A 15,901-nucleotide genomic window follows, 5' to 3' on the forward strand; every position below is an offset into this window, starting at 1 on the left:
AGACAGTAAGACCTTGTGAATGCCCTAGGGGAGATGTACAGACCGAAGGGGAGGAACTCAACTGGTAGAGGAATTGAGGAAGAATTGGGACAAGTAGTGTCTGATAAACCTACGGGAAAATCCAGTCTCCCAGATTTATGAATAATATAATTGAAAGGGGGTTTTCCATCTTGCAAGACTAACTTCCTGTGCTGCTTGCCAAAAATGTTTTTTTTTTTTTTTTTTTAACTTTAGCACTGGGCACAGATTACCTGTCGGTAACTGGAACCTTCACGATTGTCCTTTCTTTTATTTTTTCCTTTTTAATCCAGCTATAAACTGGAACAGATTTTTTACTTTTCCATCAACCCCAGTAGCCTGGCTGACTGGAAGAGACTGAAAGGAGGACTTCCCACCTGACAATGTTATATGATTGGTAAGCTCATTGAATTATGCCCCTGCATGGGTGAGTTTGTCATGTTATACTTTTTCAATAAAATTATTGTTCCAGAAAGGCGGACCTCCCTTAAACTTCCACCAATGTCATGTCAATATAGCTGATATGGCCCACTTATCCTGAAGGGTTTCCCTCCAGGTGTGTGCATAAAGCTTCACACAGGCACCCCCTGGATTAGTGCACCCTTAAAGCGGTTCTGCACTGACGATTTTTTATTTTTTTTGCTGAATGTTTAAAATTGATGTGTTTAAAAAAATAAGCTTACTTTTCCTGCCTTCTCCTGCTATCCATGTCCATTTTTCAGTGAAATCTTTCTTTATATTACTAATTTTCAGCCAATGTAATTTTGCTTGTGGGCATTTGAAGCCCACAAGCAATCACTTCCTCCTTTCACCGCTTCTGAGGAACCAGCATTCCTTGCTGGCTCCCGCGCACGCTTAGTAGCTACAGCTATGAGCTCTGTTATTTTGCAATGTTGCCAGGACAACGGGTGGCGTCTTAGAAAGTTACCGCCCCCGTACAGGGAGAGAGCTTCACATGAGAGGTACATCCAAAGATGCTCTATGTGAGCATTTTATTTATAGTAAAAAAAATTCTAATTTTAATTGAATAAAAAATGATATTATTAATTTAAACCTGTGCACACGCCTTTCTTTTTTTTATTATGAATTAAATTAATTTAAAAAACGAATTTTACAATTATTTATATTGTCTTTCCTTTATATTATATATACTAAAATTATATATATATATATATATATATATATATATATATATATATATATATATATTTTTTTTTGTTAGTGTGTGTGTGTGTGTATATATATATATATATATATATATATATATATATATATATATATATATATATATATATATATAATATAGAGAGAGAGTGATTTATTAAAATGCCTCTCTATAAATATATATAAATGAAAAATAAAATATAAAAATATATATCTAGATATATCTATCTAGATAGAGATAGCGATATTTATTATATACAAATATTATATTAGAATTTATATATAAATGAATAAAAATTGTTGATTAAAGACAGAGGTCGAATAGCATTTACTTTAGTTGTTTTACAAAGTCATTATTTATGTCATGGATTGATTGTTATCTAATCTCAGTTCCAAAACATAGGTTTAGATAAGTAGTTGTCTCCGAACCATTTTATATTTAATTGCACCAAAAAAAACAAGGTTGAAGTATATATATTTATTTATATATATTCTATAGATATATTTTATAACTTAGAAAACTTTATGTATATATAATTAAAAAACAAAAATAAAAAAATTATATATATATATATATATATATATATATATATATATATATATATATATATATATATATATATATATATATACATATACATACATTTTAAATAAATATTATGAAATAGACAGATATACTTTGCTTTGACCTTGTTTTTTTGTGAAAATAAATGTAAAATGGTTGGGAGACAAGTACTTATCTGCAACTCTGTCTTCTAACAGAGATTAGATAACATTCAGTCCATGACATAACTAATGAGTTTGTAAAATAAATACATTCTATGCTCTGGCTTTAGTCAACAATTTGTATATGTTTATATAGAAATTTTAATAAATATTTTTTTCAAATATATATATATATATATATATATATATATATATATATATAGTAGCAGAGCGTCCCAGAGAGAGCCAGGAAAAGTCCTGTTCGGGGTTTATATGTCTTCCAGGCTCCTCTCATACACATTCAGAAATCTCTGATCCATGATCCAGTTCGGGTCTTGGTCCTCTTCCCCAGGCTAATTTAAGCTCACCTTTGCTCTCTGCCTGGGACATATAGACAAAGTTGGTCTGTGAAGAGAGTAAGGTTGGCAAAAGCTGTCTTCAGTTTTTGTAGAGACTGACAAGCGTTAGGATTTGTGTTTTGCTATTTTGTCCTTTATTTTGTTTCCTGGAACACTGTACAGCACCTGTATTTGGACTTGTATATAACACATATAAACACAGCACTGTTTGTCACTTCATCTCTGGATTTGGTATTTGTGCCTGAGAAACTGCTCATCCCAGGGAGCTTTATACCTGCTACCTGTCCCCCAGGTTACTATATATATATATATATATATATATATATATATATATATATACACACACACACACACACCTTTTTTAGTGCCCAATCTTAAATTTTTAGGATGACATTTTTTTTATATCACTGTATGTGTGTTACAATGCAACTATTTATTGTGAACCAGCTTTTATTTATTAAAATTTTTATATTTCCAGAAAATATATAGAAAAATATTTATTGAAGATTTCTCTATTGTAATCAAAATGGTAGGTACATTTTTTATTTTTAGGACCAGACTCCTGAACAACAGGATTGGGGTCAGAAAATTACAATTCAATGTCTCAAGCAGAAAGAGTAAATAATAAATTTTAGTTGTTTTTCAAATATAATAAACCAATATTATGTAGTTTGACCCTAGTCCCAAAAAGTGATACACTTTTAAATTCATCTATTCTATTATTGAGGATGTGATTTTGGAGAATATATATATATATATATATATATATATATATATATATATATATATATATATATATATATATATATATATATAGTAGCAGAGCGTCCCAGAGAGAGCCAGGAAAAGTCCTGTTCAGGGTTTATACGTCTCCCAGGCTCCTCTCGTACACAATCAGAAATCTCTGATCCATGATCCAGTTCGGGTCTTGGTCTTCTTCCCCAGGCTAATTTAACCACTTGCTTACTGGGCACTTAAACCCCCCTCAGTCCCAGACCAATTTTCAGCTTTCAGCGCTGATGCACTTTGAGTGACAATTGCGCGGGCATACAACACTGTACCCAAATGAAATTTTTATCATTTTTTTCCCACAAATAGAGCTTTCTTTTGGTGGTATTTAGTTACAGCTCGGAGTTTTATTTTTTGCTAAACAAACAAAAAAAGATGCAAAAAAAAAAAAAAAAAAAAATCATGTTTTAATAGTTTGTTATAAAATTTTGCAAACGGGTCATTTTTCTCCTTCATTGAAGTGCGCTGATTAGGCGGCACTGATAGGCTGCATTGGTGGGCACTGATGGGCTGCATTGGTGGGCACTGATGGGCTGCATTGGTGGGCACTGATAGGCTGCACTGGTGGGCACTGATAGGCATAGTTAAGGCGGCACTAATAGGCACAGATAAGGCGGCACCGATGGGCACAGATAAGGCGGCACTGATGGGCAAAGATGGGCACAGATAAGATGGCACGGATGGGTGGCACGGATAAGTGGCACGGATGGGTGGCACGGATGGGCACTGATAGGTACCACAGATAGATGGGACTGATGGGCACTGATAGGTGGCACTGATAGGTGGCTCTGATAGGTGGCACTGCTGGGCACTGATGGGCGGCACTGCTGGGCACTGATGGGCGGCACTGCTGGGCACTGATGGGCGGCACTGGGGTGCAGCACCTTTGAGGCAGATTGGGTGGCACTGTGGGTGGCACTGTGGGGTGGCACTGTGGGTGGCACTGTGGGTGGCACTGTGGGCACTATGGGCACTGACAGGGGGCACTGACGGGGGGCACTTACTTTTTCTTTTATTTTACTTCAGGATGGCACTGCGGGAGGCAAGTGGGCACAGGCAGGTGGCAGGTGGTCCCTTGTATTGATGGCCGTGATCGGGACTGATGTCCCGATCACGGCCGCCGGTGATCGGCTTTTTTTTTCTCTCCTCGCGCTGCCAGCGCGAGGAGGAATAATAGCCGATTACCGGCTCCGTTCTATCACATGATCAGCTGTCATTGGCTGACAGCTGATCACGTGATAAGGGGTCGGGATCGACCCCTTACACGGATCGGTGATCAGGCGAGTCTCACGGACTCGCCGATCACAGAGCGCGCCGCGCGCGCCCCTCAGGGGGCGCGCAGGCCGCTCGTAACCAGGACTACGTCAATAGACGTAGTCCCGGAAATGTAGGTCCGCGCTAATGCCGTCATTTGGCAATAGCGCGGATCTGAAGTGGTTAAAGAGGTGTTTCAGCCCTAAAAATTTTTTTTTCAAGTCAGCAGCTGAAACAAAATTAGCTGCTGACTTTTAATAAGGAGACTTACCTTTCCAGGGCGCCCACAATGTCGGCCGCCGAGGCTGACATGTCCCTCGGCTCTCGGGTTCCAGCGCTGCCATCCTCACTAAGGGAAACAGCCTTGCGGCTTCACTGCCCATTTCCTACTGCGCATGCGGAAGTTGCGCTGCGCTTTGCGAATGGGACGCGCTATGTTAGGGAACACACAGTTCCCAGAACACAGCGTGCCCCATTACCCAGAAGACAACGCAGAGGAGGGGAGAAGGCGAAGATCACCAAGGAACAGGAAGAAGGCAGATTAGGAAGACTGCCTAGCAACAGGGATTTCTGACCAGGTTTTTTTTTTTTTTAAAGAATATTAATGCTTTTTTTTATTTTTTTAGGGTGGCCCTCCACTTTAAGCTCACCTGAGCCGACAGCCTTTGCTCTCTGCCTGGGACATACAGACAAAGTTGGTCTGTGAAGAGGAAAAGGTTGGTAAAAGCAGTTTATGTAGAGACTGACAAGCGGTAGGCTTGTTCAGCCTGGTAGTTAGGGGCTGCATATTGTATAGTTAGAGCTGAGACATGGCTAGGATTTTTATGTTGCTATTTTTGTCCTTTATTTGTTTTCTGGAACACTGTACAGCACCTGTATATGGACTTGTATATAACACAAATAAACACAGCACTGTTTGTCACTACATCACTGGATTTGGTATCTGTGCCTGAGAAACTGCTCATCCCAGGGAGCTTTGTACCTGCTACCTGTCCCCCAGGTTACATATGGCGGAGGCTGCGACCAGCTGTAGTAAGTTACTATTTAAAAGGCCAGTACCTAGAATGACTAAACATGGAGGAAATTCTAAAACAGTTGATGATATCCAACGCTGCACAACAGCAAACAAACGCTGAACTATGGCAAGCCAATGCTGCACAACAGCAAGCAAACGCTGCACTCCACGCTGCTCAACAGCAAGTAAACGCTGAGCAAAGGCAAGCCATTGCTGCACAACAGCAAGCTAATGCTATCGCACAGGAGCAATAGCAGAGGCAGTTTGAACAGCTAGCCACTGATGCAAAAGCGGATAGGAAAACCTTGGCTGAGGTTGTGGAGATGCTAGCACAGTGGTCACCTGCTAAAGTTGATGATGTTGGAGATAAGCCCTCAGTCATCCATGTGGGTCACTTTCTTTCTAAGATGACTGCAGATGATGATCCAGAGGCCTTTCTGCTAACGTTTGAATGGACCGCTGAGAGGGAAGGTTGGCCTAAAACCCAGTGGGCAGGACTGGTTGCTCCCTTGCTTTCTGGAGAATCGCAGACGGCCTACTATGATTTGGAATCAGCAGAAGCGGGAGACTATGAAAAGGTCAAAAGGGAAATCCTGGCACGACTTGGTGTCACTTTGGCAGTTCAAGCACAGCGGGTCCACAGATGGTTCTTTCAAGGTGAGAAGCCCCCAAGATCGCAGATGTTTGACCTAATTCACCTGGTGAGGAAATGGCTACAGCCGGAGTCCCTGCCTGGGCCACAAATAGTGGAGCGTGTGGTCATGGACCGGTTTCTGAGGTCACTACCAATTCCCCTGCAGAAGTGGGTGAGTCAAGGAGACCCCAAATCGGTAGACTACCTGGTGGAACTCATTGAAAGGTACTTTGCTGCAGAAAACCTGGTCACCACCACTACAACTGCACGGACTTTCCACCCAAAGCCCCGGTCTCCCCAGGCAACCGGTAAGACTGTTCCAGGGGAAGTGTGTGGTAAATATGGCAAGGAAATAGGGGGGAGTAATTTTGGTGCCAGGACTGAAGTTTGGCGTCCCAAACAAGGGACGCCACTGCCTGTCAGCAAACCAAGCTGGGGAAACGCCAGGTGTTTTCCTTGCCAAGAACTGGGACATGTTGCAGCAAATTGCCCAATGACAGATGAACCGATGCAGTGCGATTTTTTCCATTAGGAGACAGTCTATGTTTGCAACTGTTTCATGCGCTGCAGCGCCAAATATGGGAAAACCAATTTGTCAAATGACCATTAATGATAAGCCTATTACAGCCTTGCTGGACTCTGGAAGTCTAGTGACTTTGGTTACAGCTGAAATTGAACCTGTGAATTGTCATGCTAAAAAAATTGCTGTGATCTGTATTCATGGGGATACCTGGTAGTACCTTATAACCACCGTTCGGTTTAAAACTGGCTTAGGTACAGTGACCCATCAGGTTGGACTTGTCCCCAACTTGGTGTACAAGACCATCATTGATAGGGACTTCCCTAAGTTTTGGGAACTGTGGGATCATCCCGACCCTGTCGCAGTACCTGACTCAGTGGTAGAGCCAGAACTCCTGGCCACTACTGACAATGTGGGTACAGGGGATTCCTCTCGGGACTTCCAGGGTTTTCCTATATCGGTTATGGCAGGAGAGCTGGAGGAGTCTGAGGAAGTCCCCACCACCAGTAGAGCTGGACAACCATCTGTTTTATCTGAGCCTACGTTTGAGTTTGCTGACCTTAATGTGCACAAAGAAAATTTTGGTACTGAGCAGAGAAAAGACCAGACCCTTGCCCGAGCCTGGGAAAATGTAATAGTGATTAATGAGGTACCTGTCGAACCAGGGGACAGGCACTGTTTTTCTTATTTCAGCAGCAATGAGGATTTACTCTATCGTGTATGTAAAATGAATGATGAAGTGGTTGAACAGTTGGTGGTCCCTAAGCCATACAGACAGGTGGTGTTGGGCACTTGCTAGGAGGCCATTTAGGGGTTGAAAAAACTACTAAAAGGGTGTTGCACAGGTTTTACTGGCCCGGGGTACCAAAAGATATTGAGAATTATTGTCAATCCTGTCCTGTGTGTCAGATATCAGCCCCACTACCCCACTTCCCAAGTCCTTTAGTGCTATTGCCTATTATTGAAGTGCCCTTTGAGAGGATTGCCATGGACCTTGTGTGTCCACTGCCCAAGTCTGCCTGGGGTCATCAGCATATCCTAGTAATCATGGATTATGCTACCAGTTACCCTGAAGCGGTTCTTTTACGCACCACGTCTGCTAAAAACATTGCCAAAGAGCTGTTTATGGTGTTCAGTCGGGAGGGCATCCCTAAAGAAGTCCTTACAGACCAGGGCGCCCCATTTATGTCGCAAATAACTAGGGAGCTGTGCAAGTTGTTTAAGGTGACACAGTTGCAAACCTCAGAGTACCATCCTCAAACGGATGGCTTGGTGGAAATCTTCAATAAGACGTTAAAGAGCATGTTAAAAAAGGTTGTTGACAAGGATGGGAAAAACTGGGACTTCCTGATACCATACTTGATGTTTGCCATCAGGGAGATTCCCCAGTCCTCCACAGGGTACTCTCCATTTGATTTGCTTTATGAGAGATACCCTCGGGGACTTTTAGACATAGCCAAAGAAACTTGGGAGGGGAGCAGACAGCCCATAAAAGTGTCATTGAGCACATCGCTCAAATTCAGGACAAGATTTCAGCAATCATGCCGATGGTAAAACAACACTTAGTGCAGGCCCAGGCAGCCCAACAGAGAATATACAACAGGGGGGCCCAACTCCGGGTTTTCTCACCTGGTGACAGGGTCCTGGTGTTATCCTCGCTTCAGGAATTCTGTACGGTTTGAACTTGACACGTACCCCAGGTTCAGTAAAAATATCACGCTGAACAGCTGAAGTCATGCCAGGTACCTGGCATGACTTCAGCTGTTCAGCATGATATTTTTACTGAACCTGGGGTACGTGTCAAGTTCAAACCGTACAGAATTCCTGAAGCGAGGAGAAAATACATCAGCAATGAAGTTAAAAGAATGTTGGAGCTAGATGTTATTGAGGAATCCAGTAGTGACTGGTATAGCCCCATCGTGTTAGTCCCAAAACCGAATGGCACTTGAAGGTTCTGTAACGACTTCAGGACGCTTAATGCAGTGACAAAGTTTGACACATACCCAATGCCCAGAGTAGACAAACTTATAGACCGACTTGGCAAAGCTCGCTATGTTACCACTTTGGACTTGACAAAAGGGTATTGGCAAATACCCCTGACTGGTAGCACCAAAGAGAAGACTGCATTTGTGACCCTGGAGGGTTCAATTCAATATAAAAAAAATGCCTTTTGGGTTGCAAAATGCCCCCGCGACATTTCAGAGGGCCATGGATAGGACCCTAAGACGCCACCGACGATATGCATCAGCCTATTTAGATAACATAGTGGTATATATCACTGACTGGGAGTCTCACTTGCCTCGTGTCCAGGCTGTCCTTGATTCCCTCTTCAAAGAAGGTTTTATGGCAAATCCAGAAAAATGTGCCATTGGTCTAGAGGAAGCCAAGCATTTGGGCTACACTATTGGCCGTGGTGTCATAAAACCTCAAGTGAGTAAAATATAAGCCATCCAGGAGTGCCCACGTCCTGCAAACAAGAAGCAGGGCAGGGCCTTTCTTGGCATTACGGGGTATTATAGAAGATTTATTCCAAATTTTGCAACTATAGCTGCCCCTCTGACAGACCTGACGAAAGGTAAAGACTCTGTAATGGTGAAATGGTCCTCAGTAGCAGAGGAGTCTTTCCAAGTCCTGAAGAAGGCTCTTTGTGCACAGCCAGTACTGTACTCCCCCGATTTCTCCAAAGATTTTTTGGTTCAGACAGATGTGCCTGATGTTGGTATCGGGGCAGTACTATCGCAGGCACACAATGGGGAAGAACACCCTGTGGTGTACTTAAGCAGAAAGCTCAATGACCATGAGAAAAAGTATGCAGTTATTGAAAAAGAATGTTGAAATGGATATTTTGATGATAGGCAACTCCTATCCTCATATTGATAAGTGGTTCCAAATTAATAACTACTGCAGTAGGGAACAGAGACAAAAGATACGCTCAGCATCTTTCCAAATAACCGTTCTCCTTTATTATGACGCATGTGAAGGTTTTTATACACATGATTACGTAGGTATCACATTAATATTACAATTGTACGTTTATGGTAACAAGGGGCGTTACATAGGCAGGCTTATTCTAATCAGGACTTGAAAGAATGCAAAACATGTACTGAAAACATTGTTAGTGCCGTGTGCACAGTGAGGGCATCATGCATATAATACATATAAAATAGAATACAATTATATACAGAACCTACAAATTTCCATTACAGTCTCCTCTCTTTTGATCAATATTTTGATCACTAACCATACCTGCTATCACCTTTAACCTGGAACCTCCACACCCTTAGGTGGAGGTAGTCCTGGCCAAAGAGGCAAAAACTCCATTGTGGAGAAAATAATAGCTCAGCAGCGGAGTACTGGCTGTACATTCCTGTGGCCAGAATGGCCTTCTAGCTTAATTGTTGGTATGCTGACTTATCAGCATATGTAAACACAGACAATTCTACATAAAATGGAAGAGGTACAAAAGACAAATATGACTTCAACATGGCTAAACTACTTTTTAAATATATATATATATATCCCTTACAATTAAAGTAATTGAATCAAAAAGTACCCTAGACTGTTATCGCAAGAGGGAAACAAATCAAACACAGAGATTTCTTTAATTTAGACATTTTTGCAGTGTCTGGTGTGGATCCAGGTGACTTTTCCTTCAAGTTTTGCAAAACTGTACATGAAATAGATGCTTTATTGAGTCTCCAAACATTTCCTTATATATAAATGTCTATTAACAATCCACAAGTCACCTGGCTTTAGTTTTAGATCCTTCCAAACTTTTAGGATCTGGAATTGGAGAGAAAACACATAAATGAGTTTGTCAAAAACCTTAAAAGATCAGCAACATTCTCTGTGAGACCTGAATGGAGGACTTCAGCTGCTGAGACAAAATATAAGCAAGTGAGTAACACACTCCCACACCAAATCCCATAGGGAGAGAGTCCAACATCCCCCTACGGGCTTGATAAAATATAAGAAAACATCCAGGCAAAAGTTTTCTAGTTTCTTAGTCTACTTTGTCCGCTACATTGTAGACAGTAGGGGGTGTAAAAATAAAACCTCAAAACTTCTAGTAAGGACTCTCCTATAAAAATGATTTACTCTGTTACTCTCTGTAGATTCTGCACTCTGTACTTACAAACTACTTCTGATAACACTTTTTTACTGTGGCCTTTGCAGTAGCATTTGCCACTGGACATCCAGAAAACATGTCCATACACACAAAATACATACTCATAAGATCCTGACTTGGGCATCTGGATATATCTTTTTGTTATCTCTGGAAGGGATGTTCAGCTTTTGGTAACACCTTTGGTAACAGGTAAAACAAGAAGTGATATGTTATAAAAACAACTGTGGAGAACCCTGGCTCTATCCCACGCTCATTTACTAAGGCAGCCATAACTGCTTGTGACTGATGACACGGTCCACGTGTCAAGCTGAAGGGAAAAGAGAGTCTGGCAGACATAAATGATCACCTTTTCCAAAGTCTTGTTTCTTAAGAAGTTGCCCTCTGTGGACCACTTGTGCTTCTTGTTCTGGGGTCCTTAAAGTTGAATTATTAATCCCAGCTATACTGGGCCAGAACTAGGGTGGAATCTGTGAGTTGCACAGACCCAGCAAGTGTCCGGGGCTGTAAATGAAGCATCCTTAGAGTTGCCTGGTCTGTTTCCATGTGTCAGTTTTACTGTTGGTATGGCTACCTCAACAAGAACCTGGAAGGCTGAAAACAGCAGATCAAATTAACTTGGCATGCTTGATTGGTTTACCCACCAAAGTAAAAACAAACTTCTGGCCCTTCAAATGGAACCAAAAGCTCTCTATATCAAAACTATCTATATAAATATCCACTCTTTTTATAGCTCATGGCCTTTGCTAAAACATGGAGCTCTGCTTCTTGAGCTGGGGAAAAAGGATCCAATGACTCTGAATACAGGGAATCCTTCTGGGTGATAAACTTCATCCTCGGTATAAAACCAGGAATAACACTACAAAAAAGTAAATAGTCGGGTCTTCTGGGAGTGTGTCCTGCACTGGGCTCACAGCAGCTGATTCCTACGTCATCAATTTAACACGTGTTTTTTCTTTGTCTCCAGCCTCCTCCAATAGAGGCAATAAGGTGGCTGGATTCAAATGTACGCATTTTTCATTGTTAGATTTGTACATAAACAAACAAAACAAATTCATATTTTGAACCTTTCATTAGACAAACATTTAGTTAGCTATATATTTGCTGTGCATAATGTCGGACCATTAAAAATTTAATATTCAACCAAAATAATATCTGTAACTTTGTCTAATAGCAACTTTGCATAAAGCTACAGCTCTGATATATCAGAGTGAACCCTTCATTACTGGGTCCAGCTTGCATAAATAAAACAATGGCTTGTTTTCTATCATGCTGTTTGTGTAAGAACTCCAGTTTCATGTTTCAATAAGACATTTTCCTGACAATATTATAATAAATGATAACAATACCCTGCAGTCATGCAGAGATGTCCATAAATCCAAAATATTCTTCTACTTACTTATACCCACTGCACTTACAAGTTAAAGGGGCACACCATTTCACAATCCACACATTCTGCTTTGGATTTCAAAAATAAAAATACATAAAAACAAAAAGGACCAACAATATGTATGATGGACCAGAAAGCACTCGGCCATCAAAAACTATAAAACAACTGGCTGCAGGCAGCAGCTATCCTAACAGGGTGTGTGGACTTGATGTGATGGGTCTGTTATATTTAAATGTTATTATTACTCTCACATCATGGACCACACATTAAGTTATTATCAGACTTTAAAATTTCATTTCTGTAGAAAAACTTCCTATGTATCCCATCCATCTTGGCTTTGTTAAACATTATGGCAGCTGTATACAAATTAACAACCTCATCTTAATCTTTTTTTCTTTCCACTCAATAAATGTAAAATTACAAAATTGTTATCTTTATATAAACTAAACCCATTTTTACCAATTTCCCCATTAACCTGGATTTCATTTCCAACCAAAGGTTGTCTAAACCAGTTTTAATATATCTATATTAATAAAATTGTTAAACTCATATTAGAAATTAAATACTCATATGATAATTTCAATATCACACACTAATATATATATATATGCACAGATAAATGTCCTTAAAGGGGGACATATTACTTCATTTTACTCAATTTCTCTCTTTTTTTTTTAAATGCACTGTTTCCACTATCAAAGGATATTCAAATTGTGTAAGGCACAGTTAAATGTAACCTTCATTTCACCATGTTTGGAAAACAGATTCAAAAATAATTGTGATCACATTGTTTATCATTAGATTCGTTAACCCAGGACATTTTGTTATAAATGTTTTGTCTAAAAAACTGAAATTGGCATGGCGTCCTTCCAGCTTATCACCAACCTCTCATCCCAGCTACATTCTTTCGGGAGAGCACAAAGGAGGGGGTCACATCTGCATACATGACACAAGCGATAGAACTAAAGGTTCCAGCATTCACAAACATACTCAAATATATCTCTAAAATCGCTTACATTATTCCCATTTGTACACAACACATGCATATCATTCTCTCACTTTCTTTTAACGTTTTTTAATACTTCCTTGCTTAAATTTCTGCTTTCTTTATTTTGTTCTGATATCCTTTGCATCCAATGTATTGTAATACCATACTTCACATACTGTACCTTCTATGATCAGACGGGCAGCCATAGTGCTCATCCTATCTTCCCTCTCTGACAACATATAAAGCATTCTGTTTTAACTCTCATTTCTCTGTTTCTTGACTTCTTTACTAGTTGTAGTGCCTGACCCCAAATTTATCCCACAACTTAACATCAAAAAGTCCCTTTCTGTCTAGTGTTAATGTCACTCTTGATCCATCCTGCTCACATAAATAGCTGTTTCTCTAGCTGTATACTCTGCATGATTCTTTGTCCCTGCGGACTTTGGTGGTAACCCAGTTACCCTTTGTGGATCCCTGTCCACTTTATCCATTAATCTAGGGGCTCAGTATAGGCGGAACCGCACCTTTGGTTCATATATAGCGCCCCTCTTGTGCTGGGTATTTTTGAGGGTCTCTTACCCGTCATTCCCTTACTTAATTTAATGCCCATAATGACTGGCCAGTCTTCTCTACGTGTGTCTATACCCTTTTGCCTCTAAACTACTTTATCTAGCAGATATACTACATATACCTGTGAACAGCACTATTCTTCCCTTTCTCTATAACACTCTGATGGACATTAGACAGTGACAACATAACATATAACCACCAATCAATACAGTTCGATTAAGGGGAGTAAAATAGGTACCATTTGTCTCGAAAATGCCTTACCGATCAAGGAATTCTGATAACTCAAATGTAAGCAAAAGGCTTACCTCAGCCGGCTGATTATCAGAAATTCCCGGATCGTCTCATGCTCCTCGTTTTGGATACTCAGGGTCACCCGATAACCCCTCCTGGCTGGCTCGCCACCTGAAATGGATATTTTGATGATAAGCAACTCCTACCCTTATATTGATTAGTGGTTCCAAATTAATAACTACTGCAGTAGGGAACAGAGACAAAAGATACGCTCAGCATCTTTCCAAATAACCGTTCTCCTTTATTATGACGCATGTGAAGGTTTTTATACACATGATTACGTAGGTATCACATTAATATTACAATTGTACGTTTATGGTAACAAGGGGCGTTACATAGGCAGGCTAATTCTAATCAGGACTTGAAAGAATGCAAAACATGTACTGAAAACATTGTTAGTGCGTGTGCACAGTGAGGGCATCGTGCAATACATATAAAATAGAATACAATTATATATAGAACCTACAAATTTCCATTACAATGTTTAACCATAAAGTGGGCCATGGATGCGTTCAGCTACTATTTGTTAGGGCGCCAGTTTGAGTTAGTAACTGACCATGCTCCCCTGAAGTGGATGGCCCAAAAGAAGGAGACTAACAGACGGGTGAACCGGTGGTTTTTGGCTCTACAGGATTACTCCTTCAAAGAGAACAGAGATTTCACTGCTCCAGGTCGATCCACTAACAGGCTGCTAGCTCTCCAGATAGGTAGGGGTTCCAGGTGCAGGCTGATTGCATAAGCCAAGTGTGCAAAATCTGAACAAAACTCTGAAAAGCCGCACTCCGGCTTGAGTAAAAAGTAAAGTGCCTTTATTTCTTCAAATGCAAGTGCAAAAATTCCATTGAACAACACATCACAGCAAAGGGAAACAAAAAATAGAACAAGGTTTCTGACGCGTTTCATGCTACAAACAGCACTTACTCATAGCTGACTTTTGTTCTGAATAAAAAACAAATATATACCATTTAAGTGTAGACACACAATGGTGAAATCAAAAGTAAAACCATGACAGCTGGTGAGCCATCATCATAGATTCTCCACACATGCATTCCACACCCAATTGTTAATTGATGAGAATGACAAAAAAAAATAACTGTGTGGTGGAAAATAATTAAATGAGTTAAAATAAAAATGGAGTGAAACGAAATGTGAATGTACGAAAATGTGTGGGTAAAGGTGACAGTGTGTGAAATAAAAGAAATTATATATGTAAATGTATGTGTATAAATACATTAATAAAAGTATAATTCAATATAATGATGATTGTGCATTTGTGCAAAGTGAACTATTAGTGCATAAGAAAGAAAAAGGTGAATGAATGTTACACAATTTAGAATCAAAAGAACAGTGTTAATTATTTTTATATTGATTCAAATGTTTAGAGGGAACTGTGGTCTAAGAGTGACAGGAATAAACATGCACTGAACAAAACCGCATCAATTTAATGGCAATGGTGTGGACTGTCAAAATATAAATGTAAAAAACCGGTGTAAAGCCATATAATTGATAGCATTGTTCAGATGACAAGTAGTTTGCATGCATGGAGAACCCAGGACTCAGAACAAACCATAGCCGCCAAACATTTATAAAATTGTACATACACCAACCGATTTCATGCTTTTGTCGGTGTACAAATAAATACTGACATTTAAATAATACATCGATCAATACATGGTCATAGAATTATGTTCACAACTACCATCATGTTTTCAAAATAAAAAACACATATTTGCATATAAAATTGTTGGTATAAAATAAAACAAAACAAAACAAAAAATAGTTTCATAGTTTGTAAGGTTGAATAAAGACACCAGTCCATCCAGTTCAACCTGAGTGAGTGTCTACAATAGACCCCATCCCTGTACATTGCACACTCACATTGGTCCCTACCCTCAAGGTGCCCACAATCCAAGGTCCCCATTCATATACTAGGGCCAATTTTGGACAGAAGCCAATTAACCTACCTGCATGTCTTTGGATTGTGGGAGGAAACTGGAGTACCCGGAGGAAACCCACGCAGGCACAGGGAGAACATGCAAACTCCAGGCAGGTAGTGTCGTGGTTGGGATTTGAACCAG

This window comes from Lithobates pipiens, unplaced genomic scaffold (assembly GCF_037356315.1).
Source record: "Lithobates pipiens isolate NorthernLeopardFrog02 unplaced genomic scaffold, aLitPip1_a1.2 Scaffold_19, whole genome shotgun sequence".
Taxonomy (NCBI): Eukaryota; Metazoa; Chordata; class Amphibia; order Anura; family Ranidae; genus Lithobates; species Lithobates pipiens.